General features: G+C 39.1%; 1 protein-coding gene across 1 annotated transcript in view; it reads right to left on the reverse strand.

The window, feature by feature from the left end:
* Positions 1-24,374, reverse strand: part of ARHGAP20 (Rho GTPase activating protein 20) — a 200,811-nt gene that overhangs the window by 113,295 nt on the left and 63,142 nt on the right. The gene's annotated exons all lie outside the window — the stretch shown is intronic.

Below are 24,374 nucleotides of genomic sequence, written 5' to 3' on the forward strand. Positions count from 1 at the left end.
TTTGAAAACACACATTCAGTATGAGTGTCTGAAAACATGTATTCAATGTGAAGATATATGAAAATACATATTCAAGAGATATTACAAATATTGATTGTTAAAATCTGCAATTTGATTAGCAGTGGAAGGGGCAGGTGGAGATAGAATTGACTAAGAAAAGGAATACCGAGGTTCTGCCCAGACTTTATTTACTTATTTTTAATTTATTTTTCATCCAACAAATTCCTGGTGAGCATCTACATGTGTTGGCATGGCATCACATTAAATGGTGAATTTCTGGGATAAACAATTCAGATTTCTCCTCTTCCCTAATCTTTAAGGAATCATGAGTCTAGTTCTACTGTCAGCTACCTGCATGCCATAACCCGCCATTGTTGCTCAGTTCAATCTGTAACAGAGGTTGAAAACCATAACCCACAGTCATGTTTCATGTGGCCTGATCAGAGGTTCCAAAAATGTGATTTTGATTGTTCAGTTCATCACATTCCCCCTCTTGAACTTCTTTACCCTGTTTCCTGAACCTCCCAGGGACCTGAAAGCATTTAAGCCAGTGATTCTTGCTTTCAGTTCAGTATAGTTCAGTCACTCAGTCGTGTCCGACTCTTTGCGACCCCATGAATCGCAGCAGGCCAGGCCTCCCTGTCCATCACCAACTCCCGGAGTTCACTCAAACTCATGTACATCAAATTAGTGATGCCATCCAGCCATCTCATCCTCTGTCGTCCCCTTCTCCTCCTGCCCCCAAATCCCTCCCAGCATCAGGGTCTTTTCCAATGAGTCGACACTTTGCATGAGGTGGCCAAAGTGAAGTTTCAGCTTCGTCAGTCCTTCCAACGAACACCCAGGACTGGTCTCCTTTAGGATGGACTGGTTGGATCTCCTTGCAGTCCAAGGGACTCTCAAGAGTCTTCTCCAACACCACAGTTCAAAAGCATCAATTCTTTGGCGCTCAGCCTTCTTCACAGTCCAACTCTCACACCCATACATGACCACTGGAAAAACCACAGCCTTGACTAGAAGGACCTTTGTTGGCAAAGTAATGTCTCTGCTTTTTAATATGCTAACTAGGTTGGTCATAACTTTCCTTCCAAGGAGTAAGCGTCTTTTAATTTCATGGCTGCAATCACCATCTGCAGTGATTTTGGAGCCCCCCAAAATAAATTCAGTCACTGTTTCCACTGTTTCCCCATCTATTTCCCATGAAGTGATGGGACCAGATGCCATGATCTTTGTTTTCTGAATGTTGAGCTTTAACTCAAATTTTTCACTCTCCTCTTTCACTTTCATCAAGAGTCTTTTTAGTTCCTCTTCACTTTCTGCCGTTAAGGGTGGTGTCATTTACATATCTGAGGCTACTGATATTTCTCCCGGCAATCTTGATTCCAGCTTGTGCTTCTTCCAGCCCAGCGTTTCTCATGATGTACTCTGCATATAAGTTAAGTAAGCAGGATGACAATATACAACCTTTTTTTTTTTTTGACAATATACAACCTTGATGTACTCCTTTTCCTATTTGGAACCAGCCTGTTGTTCCATGTCCAGTTCTAACTGTTGCTTCCTGACCTGCATATAGGTTTCTCAAGAGGCAGGTCAGGTGGTCTTTAGTGTTATTAAAAAAAAAAGAAAACTAGCTTAATTTTAAGTTATTTTTTAAAATTATGGTAAAATACACATAAAATTTTATCATTTTAACCATTTAAAAATGTGTAATTCAGTTGCATGTGGTACATTTACAATGTTGTATAACTATCGTGACTACCTAGTTCCTGAATATTTTCATCATCCCTAAAGAGAAACTTGCACATATTAAACAATCACTCCCCTACTCCATCCTGTCTCTGGCAACTACTAACTGCATTCTGTTTCTATAGATACTCTTTTTCTGGACATTTCACACCAGATCGTATGTGGACTTTTATGTCTGGTTTCTTTCACTTAACAACGTTTTCAAGGTTCATCCATATTGTAGTGTGAAATTAGTACTTCATTCCTTTTTATTGATGAATAATATCCCATTATATGAATATACCATATTTGCTTATCCATTCATTAGCTGATGGATATTTGGACAGTTTCCAGCTTGTGGCTATAGTGAACAGTGCTATTAAAGAATTCATCTGCATATTTTTATTTAAACATTTTTATTTTTTTGAGTATATACCCAGGTGTGGAATTGCTGGATCATATGGTTATTATTTGAGTTACTGCTGCTGCTCCTGCTAAGTCACTTCAGTCGTGTCTGACTCTGTGTGACCCCATAGAAGGCAGCCCCACCAGGCTCCCCCATCCCTGGGATTCTCCAGGCAAGAACACTGGAGTGGGTTGCCATTTCCTTCTCCAATGCATGAAAGTGAAAAGTGAAAGTGAAGTCGCTCAGTCGTGTCTGACTCTTCACGATCCCATGGACTGCAGGCGCCTTAGAACATGGGATTTTCCAGACAAGAGTACCGGAGTGGGGTTTGAGTTATTGAGAAACCATCAAACATTTTTTCACAGTGACTGTACTATTTTATAGTCCCACTAGCAATGTATAAGGGTCCTATTGAGAGTAAGTCCAACTCATTAACCTAGCATTCAAGAGGTGGCTCAGTGGTAAACACAGGACTTTCACTGGCTTGATCCCTGGGTTGGGAAGATCCCTTGGAAGAAGAAATGGCAACTCACTCCAGTATTCTTTCCAGGATAATCCCATGGACAGAGGAGCCTGCAGGCTACAGTCCATGGGATTATAAAGAGTTGGAGATAACTGAGCATCTATTTACCCTACCTGGTTATGATGATGTGTCAGGGTAGACTTCTCTATACTGCCTGTACAAAGGTAACCCTGGTGAGTATTAGAGAATAAATTAGTCCAAAAGAACATAAAGAGATAACTACTGAAATGAGGCTACAAAAAAACCACTACCAGGGGAATTTCCCGGCAGTTCAGTGGTAAGGCCTCTGAGCTTCCAATGTAGGAGGCCCAGGTTCAAACCATGGTCTAGGAGCTATGATTTTGCAAGCTGTGCAGCCAAAAAAAAAACCATTAATAACAAAATTCTATATTATTCAACAATATCAGTCTGTTCATCAGATAGTCATGACTATCTCAAATGTTTCAGATATTAAAACATTCTTAGGAAATGTTTTACATTTTCTCACATTTTCAGGAAATCTAGTTTAAAGCAATTATCTGTCTTATGGATGAGAAAAAACATGAAAAAGTACTATTACATTTCAATAGTCATCACTGAGGTAAAATCACATTCAAATTACCAAAGAAAACTGTATACAGAGATTATAACATGATGTGACTATATACAATACATGCTATTATTTCCACTTCCAAATTAACAACAAAATGACACACCATGTAGCTCATATTACACAGCTGGAATTCTGATGATATAACAGAATCTAGTCATAGTGATAATGCCAAGATCAAAATGAAACTAAGCTAGGATAAAGGCATTTAGGATACATCAAACAAGTTTATGGTTGGATAACTGAAGCTAAGAAATATACAAAGGAGAACTTTTAACTTATCATAAAAATGCTAATTAAAACAGACAGTGAAATGATATAATGAGGATAACAATTTTATATCAATGATGTTAATATTTAAAGAGCAAGGAAAACATAAATACTAAGCAAAGACAGAACAACAATATGGAAGGAGAGATTGAAGGACAGTTCAGTTCAGTTCAGTTGCTCCGTTGTGTCCGACTCTTTGCGATCCCATGGACTGCGGCACACCAGGCCTCCCTGTCCATCACCAACTCCCAGAGCCTACTCAAACTCATGTCCATCATCGGTGATGTCATCCAACCATCTCATCCTCTGTTGTACCCTTCTCCTCCCACCTTCAATCTTTCCCAGCATCAGGGTCTTTTCCAATGAATTGGTTCTTTGCATCAGGTGGCCAAAGTATTGGAGTTTTAGCTTCAGCATCAGTCCTTCTAATGAATATTCGGGACTGATTTCCTTTAGGATTGACTGGCTGGATCTTCTTGGAGTCCAAGGGACTCTCAAAAGTCTTCTCCAACACCATAGTTCAAAAGCATCAATTCTTTGACTCTCACCTTTTTTTATAGTCCAACTCTTACATCCATACATGACTACTGGAAAAACCATAGCTTTGACTAGATGGACCTTTGTTGGTAAAGTAATGTCTCTGCTTCTTAATATGCTGTCAGAGAATGACACTAATGAACAGTTACACTAACAAAGCAAGATCCATACACAAAGGGATATTAACTCCAAAGAAGGGAGTAAAGTACGTAACTTCTTCAGAGCCCTGACACAGAAGTTGCTCAGCAACATTTATTATTAATTCACTTAGTACAAAACACCTGTCAAGACATCATAAGAAGACAGGAGAGAAGAGGATCTTAGGAGCATTGTTTCTGAGAACTTAAAAAAATATGTACAAATTATATTAACAAATGTAATCCACTTAGACAAAACCCTGAGTTTTAGAACTTCAAATACTCCAGTGAAAAGACACCTCTTCATGAAGAATGGGTCTACTTCATTCTGAAAGAATGAGTAGGAAGAGACAGATTGCAGATAAGCATCAGAGAAACCTCCAAACCAATGCAGTCACTTGTGTGGTTTGCTGTCTTAAAAATAGTTTACCTTAGTTATTGACTAAATAAAACTGGTTTGAGTCATCTTCTTGAATTAGATAAGAACATCAAATATATTTGTTACTCAAAGAGATTTATGTATAGTGATGACAGTGTAATATGGTAATATGTATAGTTACTGATTCAACAGTAAATCAAATCACCAATATGCCATCCTGGCACTCCTGTAGTTTGAATAGTTTGATTCAGGTAATAATTATGTAATAATAGTAGACTGGAAACAACAAAAGGATCCTATCTAATTAAAGGTAGCTCTATCTACAATTTCTTATGAAAAGTCATTGAACTTAAGCCCCCTGCCTTGTTCAAGGGTCTATGGTACAATTTTACCAAACTATCTACATAAGATATTTCAGAGCAAGGAAGAAGAACATAATACTTTCTTGGAACCATTTTTAAAAGAAAATCATAGCAATGAGTTGTTGAAGACTTTTAAAAAACTCCTTAGAGGCTTTGAAATATATTTTAAAGCACATTCTTCATTTTGATAATTTTATTTCAGTGTATGTAACTTGGGAAATAAAAAATAAATTTTCTAGTGAATCCCAAATATGAAGTTGAATATTAAAGGGATATTTAAATTCAACGTGTTGGTTTTCTGTATTGAGACAGATAAACTATTTGAAGAAGTTCAACTTTTATTTTTTAAATCCTAATCATACTGTGGCTGACTTTATTTTTCTGGGCTCCAAAATCACTGCAGATGGCGAATGCAGCCATGAAATTAAAAGATGCTTATTCCTTGGAAGGAAAGTTATGACCAACCTAGATGGCATATTAAAAAGCAGAGACATTACTTTGCCAACAAAGGTCCATCTAGTCAAGGCTATGGTTCTTCCCAGTGGTCATGTATGGATGTGAGAGTTGGACTATAAAGAAAGCTGAGAACCGAAGAACTGATGCTTTTCAACTGTGGTGTTGGAGAAGATTCTTGAGAGTCCCTTGGATTGCAAGGAAATCCAACCAGTCCATCCTAAAGGAGATCAGTCCTGGGTGTTCACTGGAAGGACTGATGTTGAGGCTGAAACTCCAATACTTTGGCCACCTGATGCAAAGAGCTGACTCATTGGAAAAGATCCTGAATCTGGGAAAGATTGAGGGCAGGAGGAGAAGGGGACGACAGAGGATGAGATGGTTGGATGGCACCATCGACTCAATGGACATGGGTTTGGGTGGACTTCGGGAGTTGGTGACGGACAGGGAGGCCTGGCGTGCTGTGGTTCATGGGGTTGCAAAGAGTCTGACATGACTGAGCGACTGAACTGAACTGAAGTGAATCATACTGCATATTTACAAACAACTTGCTCAGTCACTTATATATCACTGATTACCTACAAAGCATTAAGCACTATTCAAGGCACTAGGGATACAGCAGTTTATGAAGTAGCCAGGGGCCATGCAAAGAATTTCACCTTTTTTATTTTAAGTAAGATAAGAAGGAGGAGTGGTTTGGACAGAGAAGTGACAGATATGACACACAGAAGACAGAAGTGACACACAGATATGGTGACTAGAATGCAAGGAAGCAAAGGTTAAAGCAAGTGAAAAATACTTGCTTAAAGAAAATTTAAAGGAAAATCACAGTATGGAGTTGGCTAAAATTTCTTAAGCATAAACGTTCTCAAATACAGTAACTTAGAGGAGAGAAATAATTGTGGTTTGGGAGCTATGGAGGTGGTAAAAAATAGTTCTATTCTGGGTATATTTCAGGGTAGAATTGAATAGAATTTGATGACAGGCTGATTTCTGGCATGGACAACTGGGGTAGGGGTGGGGATAAGAAATTTATTTTTAGACATATAAATTTGAAATAACAATTAGACATAAAATGGAGAGGCTAAAGCTATGAATTAGATCAGCTCATGTAGCAAGTCAGTATAGATGGGGAACAGGTTCAAGCACTGTGAGAAGTTGGGAAAGGAGGAGAAACCTGGCTGTCAGTACACAGACTTGGCATTATGGCAGTCACCAGTGACCCTGTCAAGAAACATTCTGGTGGGTATTCATGAAGAAATGATCTCAACTTGCTTAACATCAAATTTTAGGTATTGTCTATGGTTTCTCTAAAACCATGTATAATTTTTGGAAGAAAATGTTTAAAAGATACCAAATATAATTGGAAACATACAAAAGAAGACTCTAAATCCAAGGAGGTGTTAATAAAATGGTCTTGGCCATCGTTTGCTAGTATTACAAAGTTCTAACAGTATTCTCTCACTAAAACAGGTAAAAACCAAATTGAATAGAACATAAAAGTTATCATAATTAGAGCAGATATTTTCCTACATTCCAGAAAATTCTATCCACAGTGCTAAGAAAGTACCTTTGCTCTGAGGATGCAAAGCGTATTTCTTACACTCAGCAGCAGTAATTCTTATCAAACGCTGGCAGCTTTTCATAAAATTGATGCTGAAGTCAAGAATCAGTTAATGCATTACAGGGAACAGATGTCAGAACATTTCTTTGACATATTGTCTATTTCAGACATACACTATAGGTGAAAGCATTGAAAAAACTACCAAAAGCCCAGGATGCTCTTTGTTCCAACCTTTGAGACTGAACAACCATCTTGTCTACCAAACTCAGTACCACATGTACACATATACAACTAAATCCATGGTAACAGGATCCAGCAGTTGTTACAGACACCAGTAATCATGATTCCAAAGAAATAGGCTCTTAAGCCCCATACCACAACACAAAATGCTTCTTAAACAAGTAAGTCTATGCTGTTAGTCTGCAATATTCTCATTTATCTCTTTTTTATAAAATTGGCCCAAATTCATGTGGCTGAGCTTTCCAGATAAACTGGCTGCTTATTTTACTATGCTAATGTTCACTTATTGTAGGCAGAATAAAAACAATAACATAGTAAAAAGATGCTAGGCTGACAATATATCTCAAGTGTTTCAAGCAATCCTCTGCTGAGAAATCTAATCCTGACGTTAACTTCTGAAAGTGTGAAAATCTAATACACTTTTCAATTTCAAACTAAAGTAAACTCGAGCCTTATAAAAACTTTACATGGAACATATACAATATATACTGTCAACAAATGTAATAAAGATTTTTAAGTTAAGAGATACAATTTTCATTTTTACTAATACATAAGAAACTAATTTCCAATTATTTATCCTTTTCACTTGGGGCTGTCACCACTGATGCAAATATCTGAATGAACTATAACATAGCACTTATCAGGTCTGGCATTTTAAATAACTCTCTTCACCTTGTAAAACCTTGGTATCTGTTGCTAAAGCAAAAAACAAATAAAACAAATATAAAATTATTTAAGTTGACAGGAATCATTCAGATTTATTGAAGACAGTGAAATGAGATGTAATAATGCTGCAATATAAGGAAGGCTCTGGGTGGTAATTACCATAGAGAAGAGATGTAACTCAGATGTTAAGAGAATTTAGGAGTCAGAAAGTGTTCTCCAAACAAGTATGTGGTGAAATGGGAAGAAGAGGGTGGGCAAAGATAGAAGATCAGAAAAAGCTTCACAGAAGAGTCAGCATTTGATCTTTCAGAGTTAGGTTTTGGACAAAAGAGAAAAACTTCAGCATAAAAAAAATCAGGTGATGCGCCAAAGGTCACAAAGTTACTTACTGAAAGTCAGGCCTGGAACAATGGTTTCCTGATGTCTAAAAGCAAGTAGGGCTTGGATTAGGCATTGAATTTGGCACAGAAGTGGCGGTTTGGGCTGTACTTTTCATCTAGTTTTTCCTCACACTACATGATCTTTGTCTATTTTTTCCATTTCTCTGGTTGAAACTGGTCACAATGAAAACACTATCTGCTAAAAAGACACTGCGAACAGGAAAAATTTCACAGTTTATATTTAAATTACCTATATTACTTGACAGAAACTATACAAAACAAACAAAAATCTGTATCTTGGTATTCCAGCAGTATCTGACTTATGACAGGTGTTATTATTTTTTTTTACTAAATGCATTACAAATGTGCTCCTTAGCACTTCTTTACTTATTATTCTTCATGCTCTCTTCTTATTTTGTATCTGTATGCCATGTTTCCCCAACTGGATGGAGCTCCAATGAGCATTTTGCATTATGCAGCAAGTTAGGATCTATGTCTTGTTTCTGATTCTCTGTTTCTAGAACCATGCCTGGTACAGAGGGTTGAATGTCTGCAGAATGAAGAGTTAAACAAATAAAACAGTGTCTTTAGTTTCTTTTCCACCCACAAAAGTAAAGTGGAGAAATCACTGAATTTATTTGGATCATTCAGAAACCAAAATCAAACCCCAAAGTCACTTTTCTCTGAGTCTACATTGGTAATAATACTTTTTAGCTGGAGTAGGGTAGGAGTGGGAAACAGGTTCTCCTCTCCTGTGGCTGATTACTACCACAGTTCTAGTAATCCAGTGGAGCACTGCACACGGTAATTAACCTTCCCCAGGGAAGGCAGACCTATTTGCTTGTTTGTTCTTATTCCCCACCTACTTTATGACTGAAGTCTCGCTTTTACATCCATGTCACTCTATTTCTGGAATTCTCTCCATCAATGTTCCTAAATAAAAATAAAAGAAGGGAGAAGAATTCCAGAAGGATGAGTATTTGACTTCACGCAATTTCACTCACAGTGGCTTCAAGCAATCAAAGCATTCTAAAATGTGAGAAAATGCTAAAAGATACTAGAAAAAAACCCTCAACCAACTGTTTCTCTTGCCACAAATTAGCAAACTCTAACTCAGAACTGAAAACGCTGGCTGTGTGTACATTTTCAAAAGCATGTGCTAAGACGCCTAGCATGGTTTTGGAACTCGAACCCCTCAAGCAAGGGTGAACCTTTAAATTTTCAGTTCAGTTCAGTTCAGTCGCTCAGTCATGTCTGACTCTTTGCGACCCCATGAATCGCAGCACGCCAGGCCTCCCTGTCCATCACCATCTCCTGGAGTTCACTCAGACTCACGTCCATCAAGTCGGTGATGCCATCCAGCCATCTCAGCCTCTGTCGTCCCCTTCTCCTCCTGCCCCCAATCCCTCCCAGCATCAGGGTCTTTTCCAATGAGTCAACTCTTCACATGAGGTGGCCAAAGTACTGGAGTTTCAGCTTTAGCATCATTCCTTCCTTACAAAATACAAAGTCTAGCATATTGTCAATAAATGTTTATGAATTTAAGTCCAAATTGAACTAATAAAAAACAAGAAACATTAAAGTACTCACCAACTGGACACTGGTCATGAAGAACCATCATACTAAAAATCTTTTGTCATTCTCAATTTTTTTTGTCATATTCAAATCATGAAGAGACTAATCACAATGATCATAAATTAATGTAAACAACAAATGTCTCAATCTCTATTTTATTCAAAGTCTTTAAAATGTTAATAATAAATGTAATACTTACAAATAATTGCTGGTGTACATTCAAGTGTGAAACCCACATACTAAAAGCCAGACAAAATAAAAATTGACAGCTCAACTAAAACCAAACCACATTTTAAAGTCATTTTTCACATAGCTAAAATGACATCATTGCCTTAACAAAGCAGAAAGCACGCACTGCATCTGTGTTGGTGGAGTTGAGCAAATACACATGTGGCCTGATTTATTTCCAGACTGTGAAAATTTTAGTGCACTGCTAAAGATGCTTTCTCTGACCATTTAGCACAAGTGCTAAAGCAATATTCCCTGTCAAAGGGGCCTCACTGAAAGAGAGGTTACTGGGCAAGTGTTCTACTGTTTCTACCATTCCCAATGAAATTATATGGGAAATAAATTCCAGAGGTTTCTGTCTATAGGGGTTCAGAGAAGGTTTAAGAATAAAGCTTTAACCAGAACACAAATTCCAATGGAAGTTTCATTTTTCTCATTCTTCAAAAAAAGCTTCTCCATTGACCTCAACTCTGGCGATCCATAGGGAGTGTCAGTATTCCATAAAAACAGAGTTGAATTAATTACATTTGAGCTGTTTATATTCTGTTCTCCTTTTTATAACCAAGAAGCTAAGTAGACAGACTTTGGAAAGAGAAGAAAACAAAAGGAGAGATGAGGAACAAACACGCCTTCTTCTCTTCTATTTGGGGCTTAAAGTGCTCCAAATATTAAGAACAAAATCAGGGTCCCTGCCTTCCATGAGGGCTCTGGGTTTTGTTTCATTCACTGCTGGGTTCCCAGCAGTGTCTGGCCATCAGAAACTCAATGAATATTTGCTGAATGAATTATGATGGTGAATGTCTATTTTGTTATTGTCTTGTAAAGCTCCTTATGGACAGTCATGGGTCTTCCCCGAAGGTGGTGGATACTGTCAGGGCTAGTGGCATGGAAAGGCACAGGTCTCTAAAGCAGATGAGAATGCCTGACTCTGAATTCTCATTCTTTGATCTTGTGCCTTATAAAAACGTGGAGCTCCTTGGGATTGGCACTGAGATGACCAGGAGAAAGGGAGGAAAGAAAAAGGTCTAATTTAGGAATGATATTTTCTAATGCTACGTTATTTCCCTTAGAGTCCAGCATCCATGGTATGTTAACAGGTGTTCAGCTCAGGGAGGTCTGCCCTGCGACCCTACCTAGTCACTCTAACTGCCCATTTTTTCCCCCCACATGAGGCACTACTTTCTAACACTCTAATTTGTTTGTATGTTTTGCTATCCACATTTCCTTACTAGAATATAAACTCCATGAGTATAAGGATCATATAACTATATAACCAAATGCCTAGAAAAGTGTCTCACATAACAGCTGTCACTTAAATATTAGCTGAATAAATTAATAGTTGCCAAGCATCATTCTAAAAGGTGAATGAGAGCAAAAAATATCCCTATTTCTTCTAGAGTTTACATTCTATGAAGACCAGGAAAAAGGAACACGAGGGAAATATGAGATTGAAGAGCTTTCTTTACTTCCTTATTTTCCAGAGGACTGACTAAGCACGTGTACAGCGAAAACTGATGAAGAGCCTTTCTTCCCCTCAAACTGAACATGTGACAGCAGCAATGTTTCCCATTCACACTGAACACAGACTGAGAAACACACTCCTGTGTCCTGCTTAGGTAATGCCATTGAGGCTGCCCTTGTGGTGATGCTGGCAGTAAAAGAGGACTTCCAAATGTACACATAGTTCAGTTCAGTTGCTCAGTTGTGTCCGATTCTTGTGACCCCATGAAACACAGCACACCAGGCCTCCCTGTCCATCACCAGCTCCTGGAGGCTACCCAAACCAGTACTTGGATGCAATCTCAAAAACGACAGAATGATTTCTGTCTGTTTCCAAGGGAAACCATTCAATATCACGGTAATCCAAGTCTATGCCCCGACCGGTAACGCTGAAGAAGCTCAAGTTGAACGGGTCTATGAAGACCTACAAGACCTTCTAGAACTAACACCCAGAAGAGATGTCCTTTTCATTATAGAGGACTGGAATGCAAAAGTAGGAAGTCAAGAAACACCTGGAGTGACAGGCAAATTTGTCCGTGGAGTATGGAATGAAGCAGGGCAAAGGCTAATAAGAGTTCTGCCAAGAGAACTCACTGGTCATAGCAAACACCCTCTTCCAAAAAACACAAGAGAAGACTCTACACATGGACATCACCAGATGGTCAACACCAAAATCAGACTGATTATATTCTTTGCAGCCAAAGATGGAGAAGCTCTATACAGGCAGCAAAAACAAGACCGGGAGCTGAAAGTGGCTCAGATCATGAACTCCTTATTGCCAAATTCAGACTGAAATTGAAGAAAGTGGAGAAAACCACTACACCATTCAGGTATGACCTAAATCAAATCCCTTATGACTATACAGTAGAAGTGAGAAATAGATTTAAGGGACTAGATCTGACAGACAGAGTGGCTGATGACCTATGGATGGAGGTTTGTGACACTGTACAGGAGACAGGAATTAAGACAATCCCCAAGAAAAAGAAATGCAAAGAAGCAAAATGGTTGTCTGAGGAGGCCTTACAAATAGCTGTGAAAGGAAGGGAAGTGAAAAGCAAAGGAGAAAAGGAAAGATATACCCATTTGAATGCAGAGTTCCAAAGAATAGCAAGGAGAGATAAGAAAGCCTTCCTCAGCGATCAATGCAAAGAAATAGAGGAAAAGAACAGAATGGGAAAGACTAGAGATCTCTTCAAGAAAATTAGAGATACAAAGGGGACATTTCATGCAAAGATGGGCTCAATAAAGGACAGAAACGGTATGGACCTAACAGAAGCAGAAGATATTGAGAAGAGGTGGCAAAAATACACGGAAGAACTGTACAAAAAAGATCTTCACGACCCAGATAATCATGATGGTGTGATCACTCACCTAGAGCCAGACATCCTGGAATGTGAAGTTAAGTGGGCCTTAGGAAGCATCACTACGAACAAAGCTAACGGAGGTGACAGAATTCCAGTTGAGCTATTTCAAATCCTGGAAGATGATGCTATGAAAGTGCTGCACTCAATATGCCAGCAAATTTGGAAAACTCAACAGTGGCCACAAGACTGGAAAAGGTCAGTTTTCATTCCAACCCCAAAGAAAGGCAATGCCAAAGAATGCTCAAACTACCACACAATTGCACTCATCTCACACGCTAGTAAAGTAATGCTCAAAATTCTCCAAGCCAGGCTTCAGCAATACATACACATAGTTAAGAGTGTTAAGTTGCCAGTATGAAGTTAGCACTGATAACTAGAAAGAGATCCTCACTGGTTTGTGGAGATAAAGGGATAAGACACTGAACTGAGAATTCCAGCCATCCCTCCCTGCCTGGATATTCTCCCTTAACTACCAGTGTAAAAGGATTTGAATTTATTTATTCAGCTTCAGAGTTTCTGAGCTTATTTAATTTGTAATATTCTTGGCCATCTGAATCTTCACATTTATTTCTGCCCTATTTCCTCTCTCTTCTGGGACCAACTACATGTGTGTTAGGCTGTGATATTATCCCACAGCTTCTGGATGCTTTATATTTTTTCTTTGGGTTTAACTTTCAAAAATTTTTATTAATCCCCTTTTAGGTTTACTGATTCTTTCTTAAACCATGTCAAGTGTATGGATAAACCTTGATATCATGTGGGTGGTGCTAGTGGTAAAGAACCTGCCTGCCAATGCAAGAGATGTAAAGAGACACAGGGTTCGATCCCTGGGTCAGGAGGATCTCCTGGAGGAGGGCATGGCAACCCACTCCAGTATCTTTGCCTGGATAATCTCATGGACAGAGGCGCCTGACTGGCTATAGTCCATAGGGTTGCAAAGAGTCGGACATGACTGAAGCAACTTAGCGCACATACACGTTTATCTTTTAAGATTTCCACTTGATTCTTTTTCAGTTTCCATTTCTTTGCTAAAATTTCATGAACACTGTCCACCTTTTCCCCTAGATTCTATACATATCAATCATTTTAAACGTCCCTATATGATGGTTCCAACATCTGGTTCATCTTTAAGTCTGGTTGACTGCTTTATCTTTCAATACGTCTTTTTTTAAAAATTCTTGCTACTTAATGTGTTGTTACATTTTGACTGAATATTGGACACTGTGATAGAACAACAGAGACGGAGGAAACCAGTATTTTTTCATGGAAATGGAAGGCTGGATCAACTGAGTCAGTCATGAGCTAGATTTGCATTCTGTTGTTGCTATTCTAAACCTCAATGCACCACAGGCTTCAGACTCTTCCAGTGAAGGACTACTACTGTCTTGTGGTTAATGTGAGGCCTGGAATACTGGGGTGTCATCATCTTTTAGCAGTCCCTGATACCTGCAGTGCTTAGGTGGGCTGGGTTCTTGCCAGCTCTTGCTCTTGTCTGAGCAGTAGACTCCTACTGCTGCTGTTACTCAGCATCAGGCTCTTGGTAAGAGCATGTCGGATTCTCAGCCCTCCTGATCTGTCTCAGTTTTGCTTAGTCGCTCAGTCATGTTTGACTCTCTGTGACGCCATCGACTGCAACCTGCCAGGCTCCTCTGTCCCTGAGGATTTTCGAGGCAAGAATACTGGAGTGGGTTGCCATGCCCTTCTCCAGGGGATCTTCCTAACCCAGTGATAGAACCCAGGTCTCCTGCATTGCAGCTGGATTCTTTACCATCTGAGCCACCAAGGAAGCCCAAGTCTCAGTTTTAGGCAGAAGTCTATGCACCTGGACCTCTGAGGTAGGCTCTTCCCATATTCTTGTCCCTCTTCAACCCCCACGCCCACCAAATTCTACCTTGAATCTGTGATAGCTTTTGAACAAGTTTCCAGCTTCTCCCTCATTGGTAGCAGACTTCTGGTTTGTACTGGTGCAGAATCCTGGAATCAAGAGGTTTTCCTGCCTTTTCTATAGGGGTAGATGATTGAGAAACAGTGGATATTTGCCTGGGTCATGTGGGATTCCTTGATAGTTCAGTTGGTAAAGAATCAGCCTGCAATGCAGGAGACCCCAGTTTGATTCCTGGGTCAGGAAGATCTGCTGAAGAAGGGATAGGCTACCCACTCCAATGTCCTTGGGCTTCCCTTGTGGCTCAGCTGGTAAAGAATCCACCTGCAATGCGGGAGACCTGGGTTGGGAAGATCTCCTGGAAAAGGGAAAGGCTACCCACTCCAGTATTCTGGCCTGGAGAATTCCACGGATGGTACAGTCCATGGCGTCACAAAGAGCTGGACATGACTGAGTGACTTTCACTTCACTTTCACTATAGGTGAAGGAAAAGTTCAATTCTGAGAGGCCGATGGGTTTTGCTTATACCTCTCCCCAGGAAGCAATGGAATTTCATCTGGGCCCTGAGCGTGAGAGGATTTTCTGTCTTTCCCTTTGTGCTTTAAGGCTTCTGCTTAATATAAAAAGAAATTCCAAGGAAGAAAGCAGTATTTCATGCCTGACCCCTAGAGGAAACCAATCAACTTTTATATAGCTATGTTCTATGTTACTAAGGTGGGCTCTTTCCTATCTTCTGACCTACCTCTAATGACCAGGTAGTCACTGGGCACTGAGTAGAGGTCCATTAAAAAGAGCCTACAAGTGAATGTTAACATCCTCTGTGTTCTGGGGCTCCCAATAACTTTAAACTGATACTTTATCCCACACTTGGCATATAAGAAATGCATTAAACTTTTAGTAAATTTTAGTAAATTGTGTCTTTCCCAGGTCAGCATCTTTATGTTATGCTCTTTTAAAAGCGAAACAATTTGTGAGTTCTCTTTTCACAGTTCACTTGGTTTTCCTTAGAAACTCAGTTAACTAATGAGTTCAAGAAAAGTTATAATTTAGAAAATGATATGGATTTTATATGTTGTTATAATGGGAATGATAATCTTTTGAGGATTTATTTTATTAGGCAAAGCATGAGTTATCAGCCATGTAACATTTTTTCAACCTTTTGTCCTCAAAAAGGGCTTCCCTGGTGGCTTAGAGGGTAAAGCGTCTGCCTGCAAGGTGGGAAACCTTGGTTCAATCCCTGGGTCTGGAAGATCCCCTGGAGAAGGAAATGGCAACCCACTCCAGTACTCTTGCCTGGAGAATCCCATGGATGGAGGAGTCTGATAAGCTACAGCCCAGGGGGTCACAAAGAGTTGGACATGACTGAGTGATTTCACTTTCACTTCTGTCCTCAAGGATGTGAGTTAAATTGCTTTTTGTTGTTTTTTTTTTTTTTGGTCTAAGTTTGTGACAGTTCTAAGTTTCTAAGATTTTGAGAGTATCATAGAAGGGAAATATGTGCAGGCTGGAGCTAAGGAGAAAAATAATAGGAAATTAAATTTGGCTGTGAGGTAGTCACTGGCCATTGAGACAGACAGACAGACAAACTATGGTTCTATTACAATGGGTGGTGAGAGAGGTATAACATAGCTGAAATGAAAAATCATGATGGGAATTTAGTGTGAGGAGTTGGGGGAGCTTGGAGAAGGAAGATAAGAAAATCTGGCCAGGAAAAGTATCAAAAAGCACAAGTTCAACTTAGCCCTGAAGCAGTTCTCTAAGTGGAGAGGCAGGTGAGTATATTTAAGGCAAAGAGAGATAAGTGAACCATAGAAGTGTTTAGGGCTGAGGATGTAGGGAGCGGTGCCAAGAGACAAGGATTAAGGGCATAAACTCTGGAGTCAGACAGATCTGAGTTTAAACCCGGTATGCTGCTTCACCACCAGGTGGCTTTGACCAGTTGGTTAAGCTCACTGAGCTGCATTTTGTGCTCAGTAGCTCAGTCTCGTCCAACTCTCTGCGACCCCGTGGGCTATAGCCTAACCGCCAGGCTCCACTGTCTATGGAATTTTCCAGGCAAGAATACTGGAATGGGTTGCCATTTCCTACTCCAGGGGATCCTGCCTGACCCAGGGATTGAATCCATGTCTCCTGCATCTCCTGCACTGACAGATTCTTCACCACTCTTCCATCTAGGAAGGTGGCAAGAATACACGGAAGAACTATACAAAAAAGGTCTTAATGACTTGGATAACCATGAAGGTGTGGTCGTTCATCTAGAATCGGACATTCTGGAGGTGGAAGTCAAGTGGGCCTTTAGGAAGCATTACTACAAACAAAGTTAGTGGAGGTGATGGAATTCCAGCCAAACTTTTTAAAATTCTAAAGGATGATGTTGTTAAAGTGCTGTACTCATTATGTTAGTAAATTTGGAAAACTCAACAGTGGTCACAGGACTGGAAAAGGTCAGTCTTCATTTCAATCCCAAATGAGGGCAATACCAAAGAATATTCAAACTATCCCACAATTGTACTTATTTCACATGCTAGCAAGATTATGCTCAAAATTCTTCAAGCTAGGCTTCAGCAGTATGTGAACCAAGAACTTGCAGAAGTACAAGCTCAAGAAAAGGCAGAGGAATCAGAGATCAAATCACCAACATTCACTGGATGATAGAGAAAGAAAGGGAATCCCAGAAAATCTTCGACTTCTGGTTCATTGACTAGGCCAAACCTTTGACTCTGTGGATCACAACAAACTGTGGGAAATTCTTAAAGAGATGGGACTCCCAGACCACCTTACCTACCTCTTGAGAAACCTGTATGTGGATAGAGAAGCAACAGTTAGAACTGGACATGGAAAAACTGACTGGCTCAAAATTGGGAAAAGAGTATTACAAGGCTGTATATTGTCGCCCTGTTTATTTAATTTCTATGCAGAGTACATCATGGGAAATACCAGGCTGGATGAACCACAAGCTGGAATCAAGACTGCTGGGAGAAATATCAATAACTCCAGATATGCATATGATTTCACTCAAATGGCAGAAAATGAAGAGAAAGTAAAAAGCCTCTTGATGAGGGTAAAAGAAGGTGAAAAAGCTGGCTTAAAACTCAACATTCAAAAAACTAAAATCAAGGCATCTGGTCCCATCACTTCACAGCAAATAGAATGGAATAAAGTGGAAGCAGTGACAGATGTTATTTTCTGGGCTCCAAAATCACTGCAGATGATGACTAAAGCTATGAAATTAAAAGACGCCTTTTCCTTGGGAGAAAAGCTATGGTAAACCTAAACAGCATATTAAAAGGCAGAGACATCACTGGGCCAATAAAGGTCCATGTATTCAAAGCTATGGTTTTTCCAGTAGTCATGTATGGATGTGAGAGTTGGACTATAACAATGGCAGAGTGCTGGAGAACTGATGCTTTCGAAGAAGCATCTTTGAGGGAAGGTCTGCTGGAGAAGACACTTGAGAATCCCTTGGACAACAAGATCAAACCAGTCAATCCTAAAGGAAATCAACACTGAATATTCATTGGAAGTACTGATGCTGAAGTTCTAATACTTTGGCCACCTGATGTGGTGTCAACTCATTAGAAAAGATCCTGATGCTGGGAAAGATTGAAGGCACAAGGAGAAGGGGGCAGCGGAGGATGAGATGGTTAGATAGCATCACAGACTCAATGGACATGAATCTGAGCAAACTTTGGGAGATAGTCAACCAGGGAAGTCTGGTATTCTGCAGACCATGGGGTCTCAAAGAGTCAGACAAGACTTAGCCACTGAGCAAAAACAACACCTGGGAAGCTGAAACTGCATTTCACCAGTTCTCCAGTTCGTTAAATAGAAGTATTTATACTTACCTCTCAGGTTTGCTGTTAAGATTAAATTAGACAATCCACCTTAAGTACTAAGCTAAGCACAATTGGAATACACATGCTCAATACAATAATGGGTCTAACTTACTGTATGGTTCTCCAACACAGTGCTGAGGCACCAACATCCTCTGCAACAATACTCTTTTGGGACTCCTCTGGAAATCTCAAGAAGTCTAAATGGTCACTTGCTTTAGGAAAACAACTGTCTCCTTGTAGCCTTTGTATAATGATCTTCTTCCTTAAGATACATAAGTTCCTATCTTCTCCTTGGCACAAAAACTAGAAAACATTTAAAAGTAGCACAAGGAGAAAGTCCCTCCTACTGGAAACAGCAAGTAACAACTTCTGCCTCTCAAGTAAGAAGAGTTACCAACTTCCTGTTTTACTGTGCTTATGTGTGAGGAAACGCAGATTGAAAAAAAAAAGTATGTGCTGAAAAAAAAATTCTTATTTACAGGGCAGAGTTAAACTCCAGTTCATGTAATGCAAATCTAGTGAAACAGATTATATGCTCAGTAGTGGCTCCACTTCTGTTGGAGGACTCAGGTTTGGCCCATGTTTACAACATCTTAGACTCAGGATGTTGTTATTTATTGTTTGCTTTTGTTTTGGCTATCAAGAGACTGCAGCATGTCTATCTAGACATTCAGTAATCCTGAAGAGGTCTGGAAATTGACCTCCTAGTACTGCTTAAGGATTAACTTTTTGCTGTTGTTCAGTTGCACAGTCCAGTCCAACTCTTTGTGATCCCACTGACTGCAGGACACCAGGCTTCCATGTCCTTCACCATCTCCTGGAGTTTGCTCAAATTCATTGTCCATTGAGCCTGTGATGCCTCCAACCATCTCATCCTCTGTCATCCTTCTCCTGGCCTTCAATCTTTCCCAGCATCAGGGTCTTTTCTTGTGAGTCGGCTTTCACATAAGGAGGCCAAAAAAAACTGGAGCTTCAGTTTCAACATTACTCCTTCCAATGAATCAGTTCAGTTCAGTCACTCAGCTGTGTCTGACTCTTTGTGACCCCATGGACTACAGCACATCAGGCTTCCCTGTCCATCACCAACTCTTGGAGCTTACTCAAACTCATGTCTATCAAGTCAGTGACGCTTTCCAACCATCTCATCCTCTGTCATCCCCTTCTCCTCCTGCCTTCAATCTTTCCCAGTATCAGAGTTTTTCCAGTGAGTCAGCTCTTTGCATCAGGTGGCCAAAGTATTGGAGTTTCAGCTTCAACATCAGTCCTTCCAATGAACACTCAGGACTGATCTCCTTTAGGATGGACTGGTTAGATCTCCTTGCAGTCCAAGGGACTCTCAAGAGTCCTCTCCAACACCACAGTACAAAAGCATAAATTCTTTGGCACACATCTTTCTTTATAGTCCAACTCTCACATCCATACATGACTACTGGACTTGATGGACTAGATGGACCTTTGTTGGCAAAGTAATGTCTCTACTTTTTAATATGCTGTCTAGGTTGGTCATAGCTTTTCCTCCAAGGAGCAAGCATCTTTTAATTTCATGGCTGTAGTCACCCTCTGCAGTGATTTTGGAGCCCAAGAAAATAAAGTCTCTCACTGTTTCCATTATATCCCCATCTATTTGCCATGAAGTGATGGGACCAGATGCCATGATCTTAGTTTTCTGAATGTTGACTTTTAAGCCAACTTTTTCATTCTCCTCTTTCACTTTCATCAAGAGGTTCTTTAGTTCTTCTTCACTTTCTGCCATAAGGGTGGTGTCATTTGCATATCTGAGGTTATTGATATTTCTCCCAGCAATCTTGATTTCATCTTGTGCTTCATCCAGCCCAGCATTTCACATGATATATTCTGCACATAATTTAAATAAGCAGTGTGACAATATACAGCGTTGACATACTCCTTTCCTGATTTGGAACCAGTCGTTTCATGTTTGTGCTAACTGTTGCTGCTTGACCTGCATACAGATTTCTCAGGAGGCAGGTAAGGTGCTCTGGTATTCCCATCTCTTGAAGAATTTTCCACAGTTTATTGTGATCCACACAGTCAAAGGCTTTGGCATAGTCAATAAAGCAGAAATAAATGTTTTCTGGAACTCTCCTGATTTTTCAATGATCCAACACATGTTGGCAATTTGATCTCTGGTTCCTCTGCCTTTTCTAAATCCAGCTTGAACATCTGGAATTTCATGGTTCACATATTTTGAAGCCTGGCTTGGAGAATTTTGAGCATTACTTTGCTAACATGTGAGATGAGTGCAATTGTGCAGGAGTTTGAACATTCTTTGGCATTGCCTTTCTTTAGGATTGGAATGAAAACTGACCTTTTCCAGTCCTGGGGCCACTGCTGAGTTTTCCAAATTTGCTGGCATATTGAGTGTAGCACTCTCACAGCATTATCTTTTAGTATCTGAAATAGCTCAACTGGAATTCTATCACCTCCACTAGTTGAAGAAAGTAGGGAAAACAACTAGACCATCCAGTTATGACCTAAATCAAATCCCTTTGAATTATACAGTGGAAATGAGAAATAGATTCAAGGGATTAGATCTGATAGATGGAATCATGCCTGAATGACTATGGACAGAGGTTTGTGACACTGTACAGGAGGAAGTCATCAAGACCATACCCAAGAAAAAGTAATGCAAAAAGGCAAAATGGTTGTCTGAGGAGACCTTATAAATAGCTGAGAAAAGAAGAGAAGCTAAAGGCAAAGGAGAAAAGGAAAGATATACCCATTTGAATGCAGAGTTCCAAATAATAGCAAGGAGAGATAAGAAGGACTTCCTCAGTGATCAGTGCAAAGAAACAGAGGAAAACAATATAGTGGGAAAGACTAGAGATCTCTTCAAGAAAATTAGAGATACCATGGAACATTTCATGCAACGATGGGCACAATAAAGGACAGAAATGGTATGGACCTAACAGAAGTAGAAGATATTAAGAAAAGGTGGCAAGAATACACAGAAAAACTGTACAAAAAAGGTCTTCATGACCCAGATAACCACAATGGTGTGATCATGCATCTAGAGCCAGACATCCTGGAATGAGAATTCAAGTGGGCCTTAGGAAGCATCACTGTGAACAAAGCGAGTAGAAGTGATGGAATTCCAGTTGGGCTATACGGAACCATGCCCAGTTCTAACTGTTGCTTCTTGACCTGCACACAGGTTTCCTAGGAGGCAGGTAAGGTGGTCTGGCATTCCCATCTCTTTCCTAAGAATTTTCTACAGTTTGCTGTGATCCACAAAGTCAGAAGTTTGCACAATTACAAAACAAATATATCAGAGGACCACTGTTAAACCAGTATGCATGCACATGGAGTCACTCAGTCTTGTCCGACTCTTTGTGATCCCATGGACTACAGTCCACCAGGCTCCTCTGTCAATGGAATTTTCCAGGCAAGAATACTGGAGTGGTTTACCATTTCCTACTCTGGGGTACCTTCCCGACCCAAGGGTTAAATCCACATCTCCCACTTTGGCGGAGGAGGATTAGTTACCACTGCACCACAAAGGAAGTCCCGTAAAAACATTAGTTCAACTAAAAATTTATTCTATTCATCCAATGTTTGTGGATTGTTAAAAAAAAAAAAAGTTGATACTGATTCCTTTGTCTCCTTTTCCTGTATTCACCTTATTTTCTTCTTCATAAAAAGCAGTCAGTTACTAAGTTCAAGAGGAATAAGTTCATTTCAGTATCCAGGTGCACAAACATAACCATAAACTCTTCTTTATGTAATAAATAAACATGTTTGTTTATACAGAACATGGGAGGAAAAACACATTGGGGAGAAAAACAACAGCAGGAGGATAAAGAATTCACATCCAGAAGTTAACTGAAAAAGCTCCTTTAACACCAATGTGTTGATGTTAAAGTTTAGCAAAATTACACTTCAAATGACAAAAATGAAATAATAATTCAGCATTTATTTTTATGCAAAGAACATTTTATATTTATACATTGTACTGATGAGTTTTTGTTTTTTGTCACACATTTCTGATGATGTTTTTGGAACAGAGTATGACTTTTAAAGTGTAGTTTACATTTATTTACTATAGCATACAATTTAAAATATAAGTTTTACTTCACACCAGTAAAATTTAAATTGAAAGTACCGTGATATATCATATCAACATAATTTTGCAGTGAGGCTGTGGCAGAGACCAGAACTCTACATGAGTGGTGAGAATGGAAATGGCACAAATATAAAGTAATAATGTATCAATATCTAGCAAAATTCTATACAGCAGTCCCATTTCTGATAAGTACAAGTTTATCACTGGAGTATCATCTATAGCAAGACTGAAAACAAAGTAATCGTACATTTGTCAGTAAGGGACTTTCTGAATAAACTATGGCACATGCAAGCAATGGATTACCAGGAAGATGTAGAAAGGGAAGAAAAATCTCTCTATTTGAGGCAACCACACAGATGCAGTGTTACATTAAAAAAGTGGGGTGGAAAGTATATTTTATTTTTTAAGAAAGAGGATATATAGATGGAACCAGTCTATATAAGCAAATATTCATATTTGCTTATATAAAAAATTGAACATTTTAAAAGTTACCAATGGCAAAGGGAAGAGAAAAACTAAGGTTGAGAGACAGAAACAGAAACTAAAGCTTCTTTGAATGTATCTTCTTTTAAAGAGACTCAACTTGTACTATGTAAATATTTACATAGATATAATAATTTTATTTAAAAATTCACAAAAGTATAAACTATAAAATTATAAACAATAAAACTTTTGTAAATTTTTTAATACTATAAAACTAAAAAAGTAAAATTTAAAAAATGAGCCAAAATGACCACTTAGAGAAAAACTACTGTAAGTGACTTTAAAAAACAATAGTATTACTGTATATCACTACTGGGATATGCCATAAAGATAAAGATAATTGATCTAAAAATACTAGTATTTCCAGTAATCATACTGCTGGTAGTAGTGTTGATAGTGTTATTCTGAGACAGTTGTATATATAAGGTGATATGATTGTATGATATTCCAATTCATACATTCCCAGAGTCACTGCAAGTGGTATTCTCAGCATGAAAGGAAACCTAGATATCAACAAAGACTAGCTTAAATAAAAAACCTGTAGTCCTAAATCTGAGTTGAAAATAAATTTATGTTCAGTTATGACTCTACTTTTGCCATATTTTATATCTAAAGAAGACATATTCTCCTTATGTTATCCACTACAAAAGACCTAGAAAAGATGCTCAACATAGTAGCAGGCCCTTAGTGCCTAGATTATAGTCTTGGGGTAATACCTGATTCCAGGTCTGAGGAAGGAAGTATATAAGTTAAACCAAGAACATCATGTCACACTAAAAATTATACATTTAAGCCATCCATATATCAAAGAATAAATCAAAAGGGAAATTTCAAAGTGTTTTTAGATGAAAAGGAAAACACTACCGACCAGAATATCATACCTGCCTCCTGAGAAACCTGTATACAGGTCAAGAAGCAATTGTTAGAACCAGACATGGAAGAGCGAACTATTCCAATGGGGAAAGGAATATGTAAAGGATGTATATTGCCACCCTGCTTATTTAACTTATATGCAGAGTACATCATGCAAAATGCCAGGCTGGATAATGCTCAAACTGGAATCAAGATTGCCTAGAGAACTATCAATAACCTCAGATATGCAGGTGACACCACCCTTCTGGCGAAAGCGAAGAGGAACTAAAGAGCCTCTTGATGAAGGTGAAAGAGGAGACTGAAGAAGCTGGCTTAAAACTC

Source organism: Budorcas taxicolor, chromosome 15, assembly GCF_023091745.1.
Source record: "Budorcas taxicolor isolate Tak-1 chromosome 15, Takin1.1, whole genome shotgun sequence".
Classification (NCBI taxonomy): domain Eukaryota; kingdom Metazoa; phylum Chordata; class Mammalia; order Artiodactyla; family Bovidae; genus Budorcas; species Budorcas taxicolor.